Source organism: Hylobates moloch, unplaced genomic scaffold, assembly GCF_009828535.3.
Source record: "Hylobates moloch isolate HMO894 unplaced genomic scaffold, HMol_V3 SCAFFOLD_42, whole genome shotgun sequence".
In the NCBI taxonomy this organism is placed as follows: domain Eukaryota; kingdom Metazoa; phylum Chordata; class Mammalia; order Primates; family Hylobatidae; genus Hylobates; species Hylobates moloch.
This window is the reverse complement of record NW_026652317.1, coordinates 1,596,671-1,603,663: the sequence shown is the minus strand read 5'-3', so window position 1 is coordinate 1,603,663 and position 6,993 is coordinate 1,596,671.

Genomic DNA, 6,993 nt, shown 5'->3' with positions numbered 1-6,993 from the left:
GGAGAGGGAGAAAGAGAGAGAGAGAGAAAAAGAGAAGGAGAGAGAGAGAAAAAAAAAGAGGAGAGAAAGAGAGAGAAAAAGAAAGAGAGAGAAAAAGAAAAAAAGAAACAAAAGAAAAAAGGAAAGAAAGAAAGAAAGAAAGAAAGAAAGAAAGAAGAAAAGGAAAAGAAAAGAAAGAAAAGGAAAAGAGAAAGAAAGGAAACAAACAAGAACTGGCCTTTCATTCTGTTGTTTTGTTCTATCTGGGCCCTCAGCTGATTTTACTGTACCTGCCCACACTGGGAGAGGACAGATCTTCTTTACTCAGTCCACTGACTCTAGTGCCAATCTTTTCTGGAAACATGCTCACAGCCATATCCAGAAATAATGCTTTACCATCTAAAAGATTCCCTTAATCTAGTCAAGTTGACACATAAAATTAATCATTACAGAATGTAAGAGCAGAGGCCCTCAAGAATTATTGTTACTACAGGCAAGGTCTTTAGACTTCTACAGAGCAGGAAATCTGTAGTTAGATCTGATTTTAACTAGGGAATTTTACAAAGGGGCAAGGAGTCCTCCACATCACATAGGGATTACATATGAATATACTTGAGATGTCTTATCCATTCATCTTCTCTTTCATTTAAGATTCATTCAAACAAGTATTGCAAGCACTATGCTAGACAAACTGAGTAGAGAAATAAACTATATAGTTCAGTGTTGCTCAAACTTGTTTGCATTAAAATTATCTGGTGATTGTTAAAATGCAGATTCTGAGATTTTCTTCAACCTCTCCACATAATTTGATTTATAAGTTTGGGGTGGAGCTGAAGAAATTTGATTCATGTTGTCTGTGGACTCTACTATAAAAGGATATAGATTTAATCTTTCACTCAAGAAAGGTACAGCACAGGAGGGAAGAAAAATATATAAACAAAGATGATATGGTTCACAATTGTAGGGGCTGCGATTGTTCTATGTTTTGGGACCGTAAGAGAACCAAAAGAGGGACTACTCATTTCCTTCTGCGGGAAGGACTTACTGGGGAAGATCACACTAACACTGAGAGTAAGAAATGACTAGAAGTTGATGAACATGGGTGGGAAAGAATTTCTAAAGAGAAACAGCACAAACAGTGGTTTGTAGTTCTCCTTGAAGAGGTCTTTCACATCCCTTGTAAGTTGGATTCCTAGGTATTTTATTCTCTTTGAAGTTAATTGTGAATGGGAGTTCACTCATGATTTGGCTCTCTGTTTGTCTGTTATTGATGTATAAGAATGCTTGTGATTTTTGCACATTGACTTTGTATCCTAAGACTTTGCTGAAGTTGCTTATCAGCTTAAGGAGATTTGGGGCTGAGACGATGGGGTTTTCCAAATATACAATCATGTCATCTGCAAACAGGGACAATTTGACTTCCTCTTTTCCTAATTGAATACCCTTTATTTCTTTCTCCTGCCTGATTGCCCGGGCTAGAACTTCCTCAATGAAATAAAAGAGGACACAAACAAATGGAAGAACATTCCATGCTCATGGGTTGGAAGAATCAATATTGTGAAAATGGCCATATTGCCCAAGGTAATTTATAGATTCAATGCCATCCCCATGAAGCTACCAATGACTTTCTTCACAGAATTGGAAAAAACTACTTTAAAGTTCATATGGAACCAAAAAAGAGCCCACATTGCCAAGTCAATCCTAAGCCAAAAGTACAAAGCTGGAGGCATCATGCTACCTGATTTCAAACTATACTACAAGGCTACAGTAACCAAAACAGCATGGTACTGGTACCAAAACAGAGATATAGACCAATGGAACAGAACAGAGCCCTCAGAAATAATACCACACGTCTGCAACCATCTGATCTTTGACAAACCTGACAAAAACAAGAAATGGGGAAAGGATTCCCTATTTAATAAATGGTGCTGGGAAAACTGGCTAGCCATATGTAGAAAGCTGAAACTGGATCCCTTCCTTACACCTTATACAAAAATTAATTCAAGATGGATTAAAGACTTAAATGTTAGACCTAAAACCATAAAAACCCTAGAAGAAAACCTAGGTAATACCATTCAGGACATAGGCATGGGCAAGGACTTCATGTCTACAACAGCAAAAGCAATGGCACCAAAAGCCAAAATTGACAAATGGGATCTAATTAAACTAAAGAGCTTCTGCACAGCAAAAGAAACTACCATCAGAGTGAACAGGCAACCTACAGAATGGGAGAAAATTTTTGCAATCTACTCATTTAACAAGTGGCTAAAATTCAGAATCTACAAAGAACTCAAACAAATTTACAAGAAAAAACAAACAACCCCATCAAAAAGTGGGCGAAGGATATGAACAGACACTTCTCAAAAGAAGACATTTATGCAGCCAAAAGACACATGAAAAAATGCTCATCATCACTGGCCATCAGAGAAATGCAAATCAAAACCACAATGAGATACCATCTCACACCAGTTAGAATGGCGATCATTAAAGTCAGGAAACAACAGGTGCTGGAGAGGATGTGGAGAAACAGGAACACTTTTACACTGTTGGTGGCACTGTAAACTGGCTCAACCACTATGGAAGACAGTGTGGCAATTCCTCAAGGATCTAGAACTAGAAATACCATTTGACGCAACAATCCCATTACTGGGTATATACCCAAAGGATTATAAATCATGCTGCTATAAAGACACATGCACACGTATGTTTATTGCGGCACTATTCACAATAGCAAAGACTTGGAACCAACCCAAATGTCCATCAATGATAGACTGGATTAAGAAAATGTGGCACATAGACACCATGGAATACTATGAAGCCGTAAAAAAGGATGAGTTCTTGTCCTTTGCAGGGACATGGATGAAGCTGGAAACCATCATTCTCAGCAAACTATCCCAAGGACAAAAAACCAAACACCACATGTTGTCACTCATAGGTGGGAATTGAACAATGAGAACACTTGGACACAAGGTGGGGAACATCACACACCGGGAACCGTTGTGGGATGGGGGGAGGGGGGAGGGATAGCATTAGGAGATATACGTAATGTAAATGATGAGTTAATGGGTGCAGCACACCAACATGGCATGTGTATACATATGTCACAAACCTGCACATTGTGCATGTGTGCCCTAGAACTCAAAATAAAAAAAAAAAAGAGAAACAGCACAAAACAGGTATGAAATCACGAGTTGACAGAACTGCAAGACGCTGAGAGTGGTTGAGTGCAGGGTCAATACAACATGGCACACGTATACATATGTAACAAACCTGCACATTGTGCACATGTACCCTAGAACTTAAAGTAAAATTAAAAAAAAAAAAAGAGAAACAGCACAAAACAGGTATGAAATCATGAGCTGACAGAACTGCAAGAGGCTGAGAGTGGTTGAGTGCAGGGTCAATAAAGAATGCCACCAAATATATAAGAGATGAGCAAGAGAAAGATGTGAAAGGCTTTGACAGCCATACAAGGAGTTGGACAATAGGGGAGCCACTGGAAGAATTTGCAAAGACTGGACAGGAGGGTAAAATAGCCCAACTTTCATTTTTTGAGGCTGAATATAATTGCAAAGCAAAAGGCTGGCACTGAATTATGGTTGACGTCTGGAAAACAGCCTTGGTAGGCTGCTTCTGTTAGAATCTCAAAGGTGTCAGATTCTCAGGAAGACTACAAGAACCTCTAAGTAGGCATAAAAGAGCAATAAGAAGGCATCCTCTCCCTCTATGGCTTCAAGAATAGGAATGTATTTCTGCTGTGCTGTTGATATCATCTGGAGTAAGGAATAGTGAGTTTCATGAATGTGTTATGTGGACCAACAAGTAAAGTTATACTTATTAGTTATCCATCTTATCAATAGAAGACTCAGCCCTTTCAGGCTTCTCCAGCATTCCCTGTTCATCGTTCAAAGCTTGAATTTCTACATCTGAAGGCTGAAATCCCTTAAGGAGATAGATGGTCTTTTTTGTTTTGTTTTGTTTTGTTTTGACTTCTTCTATCCTTTGTACCTTCGCCATTCCGTAAATTTGTAACCAGAACTTCATTACATCCTGGCTTTCAATCTGTACATGTACAAATCTAGTTCTGTATTTGTACAATGTCTAGAAAGTCACAGGTCCTGTAGTCCAAATCCAGTGTCAAATCATGGCTAGACTTGTCTGTATGAGAGACATATAGCACCGGATAAAGTTGGGTATTGTAGTCATTTAGGTGAAAAGGGAGAATCAAAGATAAAGATGATCATTTTTCATTCATTCTTTAATTTGTACTAAATACCAATTGTTGAGTCTTTGTTCGGGGTTGAATGGCAGTCCTAATAGCCTGACCAAGTCAACTAGATTTCCAAAATGCTCTACTTGTGCTTTCATAGCTGGAAATACCTACCCAGGTATGTGCATGCATTTACATCTAAGAGTGGATAATCTGACATCCTGTAGGTATAGATGTTGTAAAACTTTTGAGATTTCTGTCATTCTGAACAAAGGTATAAAATTATCAGTCCTTGTAAACAAATATTAATTCAGGAAATGATTGAACAAAATTATATTAAAGGCACTAAAACAAATATTAGCATCATTCTAAACAATGTAAACAAGGAGCATGCTGTCATTCATTAGAAAGCAAAGCTTTGATTAAAACACACACACATATGCACACACGCACACCCTGGAAACCATCTACTTAACTACAATGACATCAAACAGTAAAGATTTAGGATTTAAACCAAAGTCAGAAAACCTCTCAATCTGTCTTCCTTGAGTACAAATTATTTAATAATTATTATTATAGTAATAAGTGCTAACATTTATTTCTTACCCAAGGAGCTTCAGATCCTTGCCCAAGGTCCTACAGCAGCCCAAGGACAAAGCCAGGCTTCAAAACCAAACCTGTAATATTCTCATGTGCATACACATAGTCATTTGTCTGGTCCTCCTTTAACTTTCCATCTACAATTGATGCCCCTTCAATGTTCCTGCATATTAATTTAATGGAGTCTAAACATTGAGACTAAACAGTGAGGTGCACAAGATTTTATCTTATAATTTGTCTTCAGACTCTCTAAGACTGCACCCTCTTCTTTCCTGTACTTGTTGGTCGGACTCTTATTGCCTTAGGATTATTATAAGGAGGTGTTGCATGTTGCTATTCAGAACAGGCAAAAACCTTTAGGAGACTTTTGGGATTAAATATCTCAAGTAGTCAACCAAGTATCAAACTGAAGACTTATTTTACTTTAGGATATAAAGTATGATGCAGCTAATACAAGTACAGGAAAAACATGAGGATCATCTTTTTTGAAACCTGAGTTACAGGTGAACAGAGCAATATTGGATGAGAAGATGATGCTCTCATGCCCTAGTGCCAAAATAAGTCTTCCCAACACTTCAAAAAGAGAAGTGACCAGGGAAAGATACTAACAGCTTGCTGATATACCGGCATATTCCTCTGACCTGTACAAAATTGTTTTTGAACTAGAAAAACTGGACTCTCACCAGTCATCTCTGGCACTTGGTAAAACAAGTTATTTCCTTTGGGTGGAACCTCATTTGCTAATCTCTAAAATGGATTCATTGAGCTAAATGATCTCATGCTTTTTTTCTAACTCTTAACTTTCTAGGATCCTAAATAGAAGAAATCCTTAGTGTAACCATTTGCACAAGAATTATTTTGTCCAAGAACCAAGAATGTTCCCAAGGCACTACAGATTTTCTTCCTTCATTTATTTCTGTACAATCACTAGCAGGGTGCTGATTCAAGACAGTGCATGTTAGATTCTTTTATCAAGAAATAAAGTGAAAAAAAACTTTTCTTTTTTAAAATGTGTAACTGTGATTCAAGTGATTGGGGCAGCAAGAAGGAAAGTTGCAATTTCTTTTTTTTTTTGAGACGGAGTCTCGCTCTGTCACCCAGGCTGGAGTGCAGTGGCGTGATCTCGGCTCACTACAAGCTCCGCCTCCCGGGTTCACGCCATTCTCCTGCCTCAGCCTCCTGAGTAGCTGGGACTACAGGTGCCCGCCACCATGCCTGGCTAATTTTTTTGTATTTTTAGTAGAGACGGGGTTTCACCGTGTTAGCCAGGATGGTCTCGGTCTCCTGACCTTGTGATCCACCCACCTTGGCCTCCCAAAGTGCTGGGATTACAGGCGTGAGCCACCGCGCCCCGCCATTGAGAGTTGCAATTTTTTAGAAACACTGTGAAACTTTTCCAAACTGCACCAGCCACCTATTCTTTGACCTCAAGGGTAAGGTGGAGGAGAGCTAACTCTTTATCTTGGGGAAACTGAAAAAGGATTATTTTAATCAACCAGCTGAGGAAACCAATGGCCTAGAGTGGTAACCTCCAGGGAAGAATTGAGCTTCTTTAAGGGAAAAAAAATCACCTGGAGAAGTTGAGGACAGCAAAAAGAAAAGGAGCAAGGGGAGAAAGCAACTTTTACCGACTATCCTGTTAGAAATACCCCTGCTTTGTATAAGTAGCTGACTTAGGGTGTCTCCTGTTTTCAGTCATTTCAGATTTAAATCAGTGGCTCTAATTCATTCTCAGAACTGTTTTTTTTTTTCATGATTCTGCTCGTATATGTGTGTGTGTATTAAATGTACATATTTTTACTGTTTATGCTGGGGAATAGGAAGTATCAGAGTGATGGAGGTAGTTACGAACATAATCTAGAGCTCAGCAAGAACAAATGCCTCTACTCCAGGTAGCTCTGCATAGCTCTAGAATCATGGCTTGTGGCTAAATACACTTAAGACAGGCAGATAGTTCTGAAAAGAATGGGAAAGTGAGGAAGAAGGAGGGAGAGTATAAGGAGAATGAGACAGAGTCAGAGAGATGGAGAGAAAGAGGAAGAACAAGGACGAGAAGGAGAAAAGGAGGAAGAAGAGGAGGGGGAAGAGGGGAAAATACAGATTATTTATGCAGAGGATTCAGAAGAATTCTGGCCAAAAATTACTGAAAACTTGGAGGTAGGGAACATTCTTAGAGCAGTATTTTTATCCTGTTTCAGAATTCT